Raw genomic sequence first — 13,718 nt, 5'->3', positions numbered from 1 at the left:
GGCCTGAGTGGTCTCATCCCTCAGAGGAAACACACTGTAAGGAGTATCTATCACCTCTGCATTATGCTTTTCTGAGAACTCCTCAATGGCCCTCCTAGCTGCAATCTCCCAGGAGTCTGCCAGCTTCCTACCATAGACAGTGAGCTGCCACGAGTCCCAGTCCAGGCGAGCGGGGCAAGCAGGAATCTTCACAACCATCTGACAGCGCTCGGTGCCCAGCAAGCTAGACTCGTGTCCGGAGTACTGTGGGGGCTCAGTGTAGTCAAACGCCCTGAGCATCTGCCACAGCAGACGAGGAAAGTGGCCGGTGTGGAGGGCACTGGAGTGCGCCCAACCCTCAGCGTCCACGATCACGTGCGTGAAGCTAGCCATCTGTAAGAACATATAGCGCTGACGTAAGTGACAGTTTTCAAAAGAAAACAGGTTTAAACTTGGTAACGCAACACAAATAAATTTTTAAGAACACATAGTAAAAACATGGTGATCCAATAATTTTTTTGAAGCGCAACCGAAGGTAACAAAACAAACACCCAACTCAGGAATACAAGATGCATGCCACGTTTCTAGCGTTTCTCACCCAAACAAGTACCAAAATATGGTATACGAGAGCAATTGGTGGCACGTTTACGTACTCTCCCTATATATATAGACTAGTCGTTCCTACGATCAAGGATTTTATAACGCGCTTAACGTGGTTAGTTTCCTGCAGGAGAACACAGAGACAGATATAAATATCCATTTCTGGACCCTTCGTGCCAGCACACACGAACGGCCCCCATGTGTCCTACGCCACACGGGTAACGCATATGCAGTTTCCCACATATTCACACATACATTACCATCCACTATAGAGATGGCACCCAGACGTTCGACGCTGAATGGGCAGCGCTGCATACGTCATAACAACGTATTCACTTCCCGTACACTCGCCTTACGGGACATCCAAGGGTAGACGTGTCCCAAGGGTCACGGTCATGGCCAACCGCATGACAGGTTTACATCTCGTAACATTGCCTTACGAAATGGCCGTGATCACAATCACACGGCATGAAATCCGCACTCCATATCAGGCGGCAGATAGCGACAGACTCGTTTGAATTGAGCCTTATCACCTCCTCGTATGCTCAACATACGGGACCCGCGCACGTATGAAACACGTGGGCTATTCTAAGGACTACCAGAATGCTTACCTTGCTTACCTCAACGTAGGTGCGTCGTTACCGAAATAAGGTTTAACAAAAAGTAAAAGCTGGAAGTGCTGGAATAAAATAGATACTTAGTTGCCACCTAACCTATATAACATAATTAGGGCATACGAACTATCTATTCTATTCCTTAGCGCATCTAGCGTCAACTTTTCGAAAACTTTAAATCGTTGCAAGGTAATCACCCCAGTGCAATTTAGAGCTCTGATGCCAGCTGTAGCAGCACCGTCCAAATTAAACCGGCTTAAATGCACTAACCATCATCTTAATACTTAATCAAGTTACTGTGCACTTAAAACGATGTAACCTGACAGGCTGTCGGGTAAAATCCCGATTAAACTACTGTACTCCAGGATCACAATTGCACTTAGACCCGTACGAAGACGAGCACAGGTGTTACCAGCAACAGAAATCTTCAAATTAATTTACAACACCGGTTTTACATAAAAGTCTTAAATACAAACAACAGAGTTCAAACGCACAGCGGAAGTTTAAAACTGAGTTCGAAATACAATACGATAGCTACGACGACGATAAAAGGTGAGCTCCACATCCTGCCCACCGATGTGACGCCAACCTGCCCAATCTTCACGGGGAAGACGGGGCCCACTCGACGGTCCAACCTGGAGGGAGTGGCTGTCCAAACCAGGACGCACAGATCTCCTCGAAGTCCGCCGGGACACAACCTGCTCAGAAGGGTTACAACAACAACCCTGAGTATACTAATACTCAGCAAGGCTTACCCGACTCTGGGTATACTTAGCCCATTACCTAGACATGCAAGGCTTTTTGGCTCTGGAGTTCTTTTGCTGAAAAGCTACTATAAGTGAATCCTTACTTTCAATATTTTAGCTCCATTTAGTATACCAAGTATTACTAAGTTCGCCTATTCATCTAAAACACACATGGTGGAACAGATTATCTTTTAGCAACTCCAAACCAGTCTTTTCCATTCCGTTTCCATTCCACTTTCTTACTACGATGTGACAAAGAGATCAAGGCTCTCATAACCGCGAGTCACGGCGAATCGATCCGATTTAACCTTGCAAGGTGGACCTAACTCACACGACACATGTAAGCCCCGTCGGGCCACGCGCGTCAACTGTTTCCACATTACCACGGCATCTGAACTACGCCTGCTAAAACCCAGGTGATGGGCCCCTCGCAGTGAACTCCCGGAGAACCCGGAGGCGGCATCCTATCCAACACCCACCAACTCCCACGCCCAGCGTAGCATGGCGGAATTCAAATCACCGCTGTAAGGTGGTACACAGCTTACCGGTTTCGACTACCTCCTACTTCCGGTATGTGGTTAGTACTGTTCAATCCTCGATCAGCACTGCCAACAACGGAACGGTCCTCAATTGACACAGGCGGAGCTAACTTTCCATCCATTCCAAACCAACTCATTTCCGCCCGGTCTCCATTTCTTTTTACTCAACAATTCATTTCAAACCAAAGCTAAGGGATCAAGATCCTAAACTCGCGAGTGACAGTAATCACTCGACTTCTACCGAAATCCTATTTAGCAAAGCATATCTATCGACACCTGCATACTAGTATAGGCCCACGGTACCTAGGGAACATGCATACTATGGTTCCATTCAACTCCTAGAACATAAATGCACAATACTTAATTAAACAATGAATACTTTAAATTATGGTTATGCTCCGGGGCTTGCCTTGCAAGTCAGCGGGGTTAACTAGGTCTGCTGGAGCGTGCTCAACGGCGGCCTGCTGCTGCTCCTCTGCTCGTGGCTCCTGGACCGGCTCAACGATCAGCTCGTGGACAGCGTCGGTCGTGGCGTCTACACGAATAAAATATGTCATGCAATAGATAGGACACAGAGCAATGCATAAGAGCTTACGATGCGAAAACAAGGTTTAAACATTTAGCCTGAAGTGTTTCCTTCGAAAACAACTACTAAAACGACTTAGGTTAGCATGGATTAACAGGAATTTGCTTTGCATGCACGAAACAAAATAACTAACCCTAGCAAGCCAGCGAAGTATAAACAGATCTACCAAAAGCGCATAGCAACAGGCCACGAAACTTTTACAGTGGATTACACATGAAAAGAGTAAGCCACTACGAATTTTTTATAATTTTTAGAGTAACAAAACAAGTGGTACAAAATAAACTAAGTTAAACACAAATTGAATTTTTCATCAGAGAAAAAGTGATAAAATGCATGATTAAGTATTTTTCCTCTGAAGATCCTGATTTTAGAAACCTAACAAAATTTGTTTGGCATTTTTCGCATTTTTCTGTGAATTTCTACACAATTATGAATTATCAGCTGAAATAAATGAAAGAAAACATAAAAGTTAAGGGGGGGGGGGCACTGACAGCCGGGCCCCACTTGTAAGGGAGCCCAGGCCCAGCTCCAGGCGCCCCCCTTCCCCTGCTTCGCCCGCGCCCGCGGGCCACGGCCGTGGCAGGCGCGGCGGCCAGGGCAAGGCGCGGCGGCGCCCTCGCCGGCCCACGCCCAAGACCCGCAGGCGGCCCGAGGCGCGCGGTGGGGCGCGGAGTCCCCGCGCAGGGCGGCCCCGTGGCGCGCGCGCGGCGCGCAGAGCCGCCCGCGGCGGCGTGCGGCGGGAGCGGCGGCGCTCAGCGGTGGCGCGGCCTTGCCGGCCTGCGCGGAGCCCGGTGGCGTTGCTGCGGGGCGGGGCTAGCACCACCGCAGCCAGGCAGCGCCGGCGCGCGCGGTGGCGTGGCGCGGGGACGCGTGAGCGCGGCCCGCGGCGTACGCGCGGCGGCGGCACGGCGACAGCGGCGGCGCGCGGCTGTTCCAGCGGCGGCGAAACTCGGCGGCGGCGGGAGCGGGCGGCGGGAGCCTCAGCGAGCTCGGGCGGCCCTAGGGCGCGCGGCAGCGGTGAGCGGCGGCACGCAGGGGGGTGCGGCGGCGGGCGCACAGAGGCGGCGGCGCGTTCCGCGGCGGCGCGGTTTCGAATCGACGGCGGCGGCCGCGAAATCGGGTGGAGAACAGGCCGGTGAGCGAGGGGAGGTCGTAGGTGAGCTCACCGTGGTCCAATTTGAAGCGGAGGATGGCCGGAAGAGGGTGCTCGGCGTAGAGGTCGAAGCTCGGCGATGAACGTCAATGGCGGCCGCGGCGGGGGTGCCTGATTCGGCCGTGGTGGAGCTCCAACGGGCTCGCGGAGGTTCGTAGGAGGTGAAGGACGAGGTTGCGCAGCTCTGGGTGCGTGGAAATCGATCGGGGCGACGAGCTCGGCCAGAGGAACGTCGACGGCGAGGTCTGCTCGCTTCCGCTCGCTGCCCCGAGGAAGGAGAAGGGAGGAACGGGACGGGACAGGAACCTTCGAGGTGTTCGCGAGGATAAGGACGCCGACGCCGAGGTCGGGCGCGATTGCCGACGCGTGGAGCGGCGCCGACGAGCACAGTCGCCGGTATGGCCGGCGAGCGCCACAGTGCGAGCAGGAGATGCACTGTTTCTTCGTTTAAATGATTTTTGCCCGAGTTTGACCAGTTGAAACTCAAATTTTCATATGGGAACATGAAATTTGGCCAAAATAAAAGTTGTAGAGAAAAAGAAAATCTACAACTTTCGTTTTGGGTGAAAGTTGATTTGAGGCTCGGATCAAGGACAAAAACGAGATCGAAACAGCTAAGTAGATGTTTACTGCGCGAACGCGATTAGCGTTAACGACGAATTTGAGTCCACGATTAGCGAGTTAACTCTTGATTAGCGAGACGATTAACACAGGGGTGTTACAGGGATCCACTAAGATCAATGATGGAGATATTTTTTTTATTTTTGATCTATTATTGTGGTAATTTATAAACCCGTAGGTGTGTCTATTAGATTCATTTAACACTTAAGTATTAAGGGGGTGTTTGGATCTCAGCTGTTATTTAGATGCCAAATAAAAGAGCTAAATATGGGCCAATTGGTAATCTAATTGCCCAGATAATGCTTAGTTGGTTATTAGAGCCTGTGAGTCCTGATTAGAGGTTAACTCCATATTTAGCTCATTAGGGCACCTAGGGATAAATTTTAGCACCCCTATTTTAGCCGGTCCAGACACCGCCAAATTATTATTTTTCATTTCAAGGCTACACCACATGTCATGTTGCTTTTGGAATAACTTAAGGTAAACCTACTAACAACTCTATATAACATAACAAAATTGATTGTTTTATTTACTTCTTTTTAATTTTAATCTAAACTTTTGTTTATACTTATAACTCTCTAGTGTTGTTGATGCAATTAATTCACCAAATAAATAAATAAAAATTGTATATCTTTCTTTATTCCCATTAATTAACATGCAGATTTCTGACGGCCTTTTAAATCTCAAGCAGTATTCTTTTTGGGCTACCTGCTATGGAGCCATTCTCCTTTGTAGGCGGTTAAAGAAGCGCTCTTCTCTATGTTGATGTTGATTTCTAACTCCCGATATCGAATGGATGTGGTATGTGGTGACTTTTAGATCTAAAGTATTGCTTTCTCTCTACTGTTGATGCAATTAATTCACCAAATAAATAAATAAAAATTGTGGATCTTCTTTTTTCTCATTAATTAACATGCATATTTCTAATTCCCGGCCGATATCAAATGGATGTGGTACATGGTGGCCTTTTAAATCTCAAGTATTATTCTTTTTGGGCTACCTACTCCAGAGCCATTCTCCTTTGTAGGCTGTTAAAGAAGCGCTCTTCTCCATGTTGATGTTGATTTCTAACTCCCGATATCGAATGAATGTGGTATGTGGTGGCTTTTAGATCTAAAGTATTGCATTTTGGGCCACCTGCTTTGGAGCCATTCTCCTTTGTAGGCGGTTAGAGAAGCCTGCTTTGGAGCCATTCTCCTTTGTAGGCGGTTAGAGAAGCGATGCTTTGGAGCCATTCTCCTTTGTAGGCAGTTAGAGAAGTGCTCTTCTCCGTGTTGATGGTGCGAACAACAATGTTGCTCAAATTTGATGTCTTAGTTTGAGGTGGCCGGCGAGGTGAGAGATGGCATGGAAACAAACATTTAAGACGCGATGATGCATGACAGCGCGATAATATACCACACTTAAGTTTGTTTTTATGTGTAGTGATTTTTTCCCACCATAATTTCGAATGGACAAAAGATGCTATATTATTATTTGGTTAAATTCATCGTTTGTGGTACATCTACTGTTATAGTCTGGGTGCTAATTTAATCATTTGTCCTTTTCTATCGTGAAATTTTCTATTTAATTGAATCTATATCTATATATGTTATTCTACACCTTAAGGGTAACTTTACGTAAAATTACTGGAAAAAATTTAATAATAACTATTGCATACAATTACTGGCACTGTTTTACTAAGCATAATTCAGTAATACGGTAACTCAGTTCAGCAGTAATTATGGTCCTAATACCCCCCTCACAACCCAACTCAACTCTTAACTCGATCCTTAAAATATATTAGCTGAAATTTTAAATGGAAAAAGTCTAAATTACTCCCTTGAATTATAGCCAAAGTCTAGATAACCCCTAACTATAACTTGGTTCAATTTACTCCCTAAACTATGAAATTTAGTTCATTTTACCCTATAATACAATTTGTTCTTTTTGTTTCTCCATACACAAGTTGAATTTTAATTTCAAATTTTGTAGAGTAGTAGTGGACATCACAATGCATATTAAAAAATTTTGTTATAATTTTTTATCATTATTTTTTATATAGTTTTGAACTCTACTGATTAATTTATTAATAATATCCTAACCTATCAAAATAATAATAAAAGTGTATGATGTATTTTTCTAAGATGCGTTATGATGTGTACTACCATCTTGTAAAATTTCAGCTTAAGACTCCACCTATGCAAAGAGAAATGAAAAAGATAAATTGTATTAGAGGGTAATTTGAACCAAAATGCATAGTTTGGTGGGTTTAAAATGAACCAAACAATAGTTTATGGGGTTATTCAAACTTTGGCTATAGTTCAGGGGAGTAATTTAGACGTTTTTCTTTTTAGATCCATTACCACCCTACTCATATACCACTCTCATATTGCATCTTAGCCTTTGTGCAAGCAAGATTCTCCCACCTTCTTCTCTTTGTATGTTATATTTTTTTCAATTCTCTCTCTCGCCACAAAGTATAGCTTCTAGGTCATTAGTTCGAAGTTGAGCTATTTGTTAACCACCACCGAAATTAATGTCTCACTATAGCTTGAGCCCATTTACATATATGAAATCGAGATCAATAGTGATAGTATGAACACATGAGGCTCACATTATCAATTCAACGATTGCGTGTTGTCCATTGCATGCATTGCAGAAGAGAGGATGAACATGATTGTATCAAGTTGTGTTTGCATGAAGGGTGTCATTATTTTTTCTTTTGTTGTTTTGTCAAAACAACTGGCGCAAAGATCAAGGCATGAAAAAAGCTCATAGGTCTCGTTGGTTTTGTTGCTACGTGGAACCTGCTAGTTGGCCATCTGTTTATTTACTTGGCTGGATTAATTTTCTTGTCCAAATTCTATAATTTTATTTATTGAGTGATTCCTGTCCAAGTACATGTGGATGCGTACACTATCAAATATGGAAAATTTTAAGCATGCGGCAGCTAAGTCAGATTCTAATACAATACGGACTCTAGACTCAACCACCTAATAGTTTTTAACTGGATATGGTCTCTACATTAACTTACACGGTTGCATCTTAATTGAATTGGTATGGACACTTCTCATTACTTTAGACCGTCGGATCTTCATTAAATCTGACGGTTCAAATCTTTCTCTTTTTTAAGTTAACATGAGAATTTCTAAACCCTCTCGGCGAACGTGGTGACTTCTTTTAACACTCTCTTATTAAATATAATAAATAAATTTTTTTATCGGGATAAATTTCATGTAGTTCCGAACTTGCGATGGATCGGAATTTCTATCCACCAATCGCGTGTTTGGTTTTCACTCGTTTTCTGCACGGATGGGATTGATTGAAGATTTGTGCGGCAAGCTTCTGTTGCTTGGTGTGCCGGTTTGTGTGCCCTCGTATCGAGGCCGTGCACGACGGCCTCCCATGTCGTGGACGACAGCCGGCCGCAACGGGCGTCGTGGCCGGCTATTCAGAGGGTGGTCTTGGAATGGCCATGGTGTCTTCGGTGGCGGCGCGGAAGCTCCTGCGCCCCACGCAGCCACGCCGAGCTGGGTCCGCCCGTCAGGTCGTCACGCTCGGAGTCGGAGGCGGCCGGGGCGGAGGTCCGCATGCCACGGAATCGAACACGGTACGAAGAATGCATGCATGAATGAATGGGGACGGGACACGATGGCCTGTGTGATCCGGGACCTTTTCGTATAGGCCGGACCCACTGCAGGAGGCATGCAGATCCGGGGAAAATGCTTTTAAAAAAGGTGAAGAACAATCTGTGGCCCCTTCACGGGACTAGCATGCAGACTACTGGTTCTTGAGCTAAGGCTGTGTTTAGTTCGTGAAAAAGTTTGAGTTTTGGTACTACAGTACACTTTGTTGTTACTTAATAAATAATACTTAATTATGAACTAATTAGACTTAAAAGATTCATTTGGTACTAATTAGTTCGACTGTGTAATTAATTATTTTTTAAACCTTATTTAATACTCTATGCATATGTCCGAACATTCGATGTGACGGGTACTGTAGAATTTTTTTTTTGGAAACTAAGTCAGATTAACTGAGACTGAAACCAAAGTTCCGTCCACTCATCACGAAACAGAAGAATCAGCCGTCCCGACCCCTTCACTCGACGAACGCCGGCCGGCCGGCGGCTGGGGTCCAGTTTTGCAGCACCCAAGCCAGCTACGGTACATTGCTTGCTTGGTCACTGTTCGTTGCGAATACATTGCCCGACGCTGAGCAAAAACTCTGTTTTGTGCCCGGCTACTCGTGAATCTATTATCCAGGGCGCTGATTATGTATCGAGATGTGTGATCGTTTGTCCCATATGGAAGTATTCATGGACTTCGAATTTCTTTGAATGCGTATTCCGGCCTAGGTTATACACCTTTGGCAGGTTAAAGCTGGCAGCAGCTAAGTGTTTAATTCGCGGCATAGGTGTACTGTTTTGCCTTGGTTGCGGTGATAGATGTTGTTTATATTTTTTTTGCCGGCGCCCATTGTTGTGGTAACTTGTGGCCCTGGTGTCTCGATGAAACATGTGGCTGGTATTTTTTCGTTGTTTTGCCTGTACGAATGTTTTTTCTGATATTTCACGGAAGGCTGGCAGTCGCGGGGTACATGAATGTACGCGGATCATGGCAGAGGGGACATGCGAGTACAGGTTTAGGGTTTTATAGTAAGTTAAAGTGAGGTTGCATTTTAGTAGTATTGTTATTCTAGTGTTATATTCGGTACACATTTAGACTTACTGTATACACACATTTGGGTTCTTCTACTTTTTGCTGAGCCGCTCATGTCTTAGCGGCTCCCTCTACTGAGCTTTTCACTACGATTCCCCGCTGGTTAGGAATGGTGGTCGAGCGAGATGAGAAGTGGGTACCTGAGTTCCCGTCCATATCGAGGCGTCCCTCATCGTCCGCTCCTCCTGGGAGGTCTGTCGGTGGTGGATCCGTGACGCCGTCCTCCCCCAATTCAAGTGATGATGAATCTTCTTCCTCTGCGAGCATCACAAATCGGTGTTCGCCCAAGTCAGTTTTCTCTCTTGTCTCTAAGATGAGCGAGTTTAAGAAGGAAATCGTTAGGAAAACGGGTTTTGGTGGTATTCTGGACATCCCATGTATTAGCAAGCTGAATCTCAAGCTTTCAGTTTGGTTGCTGAGTAAATTGGATATTGATGAGAGCTGTCTCGTTTTCGACGAGTCAAGGCGCATCTACGTTCATGAGGACGATGTAGGTATTGTTCCTGGTATTCCTAGTGGGGACATTGATGTTTCGTCAACATCTGTTTCTGAAGAACAAATAGACTGCTACGGGCAAGTATTGGCTTAGTTGGGTCAGATCCTCGTAGTATAAAAGGAATTGAATATGTTCTTTAGAAGCATCTGGATCACCAATCATCAACTCAGGAGATTGATGGATTTAAAGTTGCATTTGTTGTATTTGTTATTGGTCACCTGCTAGCACCTTGTGTGAAACATGATCAAGTGCACTTGGATTTTTGGGGTGCTCTGAAAAATCCATCATCATTGGATAGGTATAACTGGTGTCGATATGTGTTTGGCCATGTGCTCGAGGCCGCTCAGAAAATACGGGCTGAAATTATTAGTAGGGGCAGAGCTACATCACTCTCTGGGTGTCACTATTTCCTACAGGTTAGGGTCCTGATGCTTAGTTTGTAATTATTATGTTCCTATTGGTATTTGTCTATCAGACATATTAATCGTTTTTTTTTCAGATTATATTTCTGGATAATGTCGATCTCAATAGGCTGAATAAAGCTCATAAGGTTGTTCCCCGCCTTAAGCTGTTTGACCAAGAATCACTGAGGTTGATGGCATTTATGTGTGCTAGTAGGGGTGAACAGGACTTTGCTCGATTCATTGGTGTATGTGACTGTCCGCAATCGAACATTCCATCTGCAAGTTTCTTATATAGTTTGACTATCTCTTTGTTTTATTTTTTTGAAAGGTTTAATTATGTTATATATACAGGTACGTCCTGCCGGCACATCCGCTTACATGAGGCGTACCTATCAGTCTCCTCATGCCACCCCGACCGTACCTTCCCCCGTCAGCCGTGTATTTGCACCCGCAGCACGAAGGGTCCCGGAAAACCAGAATCAGTGTGTCGAATCCATATGTTATAATTCCTTCGCTTTCAAGAGTCCATCTGACTTTTCTGCTTATATCAATCAGCGTCATCCAGGGCTTGTAAGTTGCCATTGTTCTTTCATGGTTTTTGTTATTTATTGTAGTTATGATGTTAAATCTGTCCTTCAACCTAATAATATTATAAATATTGCAGGGGAGAACTTATTTTGCTGACTACATGAAGAATCTTAACGCTCTTATGATGCAGGACATTTCTATTCTTAGAACGTCTATTATGCGACGCAATGCACAGCTTGTAGACTGGCTATCTGATCACTTTGGTCCAGTGAAGTTGCAGATGATACATAAAAAATCATGCACTGAACCACACTTGAACCCGGTGACTTCGTCCGGTCATCTGCCTCCTAAGTATTCTTCTCAGGGTATCAAAAGGGCTGTTGTTGATGCGGAAGTAACACCTGCAAAAAAAATGAAAGCTATCCTAGGTTATGGTTCCTGCTAATGATGTGCTTAATTGGCCAATCAGACCTACTGGTTTTTTGCTTTACCCCTGTTGTTTTCCATTTGATTTCAGGAAGTGGCGTTGAGCCTCCATCCTTTGATCTAGGTGTCAATACTTCTCCAGCAGCTGTTGGTCAAGAAACTCCAAAGGAGCTAATTTTTGCAATACAACCAATGCTTTCGCCTGAGCAGAAAGGATTTGCAAGTGCTGCCTCAACACTGCCATCTTTAGGTCTTGCTGACATGTCACCAACCGATGCAACCAGACAGCTTGCGCAATGTATTATCCTTGACATTGTGCATGTCATAGAGGAGGGAATTGACCCTGCTGGTAAGGTGCTGTATGGGCAATGGATTACCGAGCCTTTTGACAAAGTGCATGCATTGGTCGAGCCTCCTCATTGTATTTCATGGTCATTAGTGCATCGTCATCCTATTCACGACTTGAAATTTCTGGGCCACCTGATAGATTGCTGTAAAGAACTTGTTGACCATGTTATTCGAAGGTATGTTGGCCCCCATGTGTCATATATAAAATGTACTGAATAGTCCCAGTTGTCATTTGTTTTGTTACATACCTGTTTTTTTGTTTTTTCTTGAATGTCCCATTTTCCATATTTCATTATGCAGAGAATGGGTGGTTCATCCACTTCCTAGGTTCCTTGTTCTTACCGGCTCAGAGATCTTGAACACATTCGTAGATGGCAAGGCTGCTGACTCGGATATTGTAGATGCCGCAATTCGCCGTTTCTCTTAGCTAGACGGTACTGCCGAATCTTGTGGGTACCCTGTACGGTGACGACATTTATTGGAATCGGATTTTGCGGTAATTCATGAATAATTTCAGCAGAATATTTATGCACCAACCTTAACCGTATCTGTATGTTTCCATTGCGCCTAATTACGTTTTCGCTATCATAATTTTTTACAAGATGAACTCCCTTGCTGGATACAATCCTAAAAAGATCCTTCCAGTTTTAAACCAATTTGTTGGCCTAGACTATTGTATCCAGAGCTGCCGCATGGTACGTGTTATCTTTGTTCTTTGCTCCGGAAACATCGCGTTTTCACTTCATAGCTGATTTCTACATTTTGTATCCAGGTTTGCCATAAGTTCTGATGCACTTTTGCTGTCTAGTTTGTAGTGCCTGTTATTGTTGAGAGTGCATGGTGTGCTTATATGTTCGACATGCATGGTTCAGAGGTCCATGTCCTTGATCCTGCATATACTTCTGTGCGGATTTCTGTTCACAGGGAGATTCACAAGCTTGTCCATTCCTCGCTCGCTAATTGTTTGTCTTATTTCTTCGATGGTTGGACATTGAAATCGATCGACTGTTGGAAACTACTATATCCGACACTTCCTCTGTTCGATCTTAATCAGTACGAACTAAATTTCTCTCTGATATAATGCATTAAGCATACTATTACATTCTTGATTTCTTGTTATCTTTCTTATCCATTCACAATTTTATATCTTCCTTTTTCTGCCCAGGTATGACTCTGCTATTGTGATGCTGTACTATGCTAGGTATTACAATGGAGTCGAGTTGGATGCCCCGTCGAACAAGGTTTGTATGCTCCAGTCCCTGTTCATCATTTTTCTTAATCTTTTTGTACTGGTTCTTCTTTGCTGGCCGTGCCTCTGGGTTTTGTTTCAATGCATTCTCCACTGCCTTTTCATCCCTTTCCTAATGTATTTGTTCTGGTTTGCAGGCTTCGATGTCAGAAATTCGTCATTCTATAATGTTTGATATCCTATCTTCCGAAGGGAATCTAGCATCTTTGCCAATTTATGTTCTCCAAGTCAAGCAAGGATGAATTGCAACCCTAAGAAAGAGAGTCATTTTGGCTTGTTTTCTGTGATTACTCCCCCCCGGTCCCGACAAGTAGGCTGTCGCACGAACGCCTGTGTATATAGTGCTTCCGCCCTAGCATTAGGTACATCTGAAGTCTTAGGAATGCGTCGGTGCCCTTTAAATCTTTTGTAGTTGGCCGTTCGGTTTCTGTTCTAACCTGTTCACTGATGGACGGTTCACTTAGTTCTATGTGTTTCCAAACATGATGTCTGTTCAAAAGTTAGATGATGTGCGTGCCTCAAACCAATGTTTTTAGTATTGTCGAACTGCTGATATGGCATCTATATTTTAAATCGCTTAATGTTTCATTTATTTCCTTGTACGATTTATCCTAACAGATTCAAAGCACAATGGTTTTAGTACTCAGACTTATTCAAATACATTCGCATAATCCTACTCGACGCTCACACACGGAAGCAACCTCAAGGAACATGGTTGCATGCACA

General features: G+C 44.4%; 2 long non-coding RNA genes across 2 annotated transcripts; both read left to right on the top strand.

Annotated features, from left to right (window-relative positions):
• The first annotated feature begins 10,181 nt into the window (after nucleotides 1-10,181).
• LOC120701258 lies at nucleotides 10,182-11,237 on the top strand. Its single transcript, XR_005686017.1, has 3 exons — nucleotides 10,182-10,453; nucleotides 10,537-11,011; nucleotides 11,106-11,237. It is a non-coding gene; the product is annotated as an uncharacterized LOC120701258 (long non-coding RNA).
• A 191-nt stretch (nucleotides 11,238-11,428) lies between these two features.
• LOC120701257 lies at nucleotides 11,429-13,265 on the top strand. The gene is made up of 5 exons (XR_005686016.1): nucleotides 11,429-11,919; nucleotides 12,044-12,438; nucleotides 12,559-12,796; nucleotides 12,909-12,984; nucleotides 13,130-13,265. It is a non-coding gene; the product is annotated as an uncharacterized LOC120701257 (long non-coding RNA).
• The last annotated feature ends 453 nt before the right edge of the window (nucleotides 13,266-13,718 follow it).

This window comes from Panicum virgatum, chromosome 3K (genome assembly GCF_016808335.1).
Source record: "Panicum virgatum strain AP13 chromosome 3K, P.virgatum_v5, whole genome shotgun sequence".
Taxonomy (NCBI): Eukaryota; Viridiplantae; Streptophyta; class Magnoliopsida; order Poales; family Poaceae; genus Panicum; species Panicum virgatum.
Note: the sequence above shows the minus strand (reverse complement) of the source record. Positions and strands in the feature narration are given on the sequence as shown.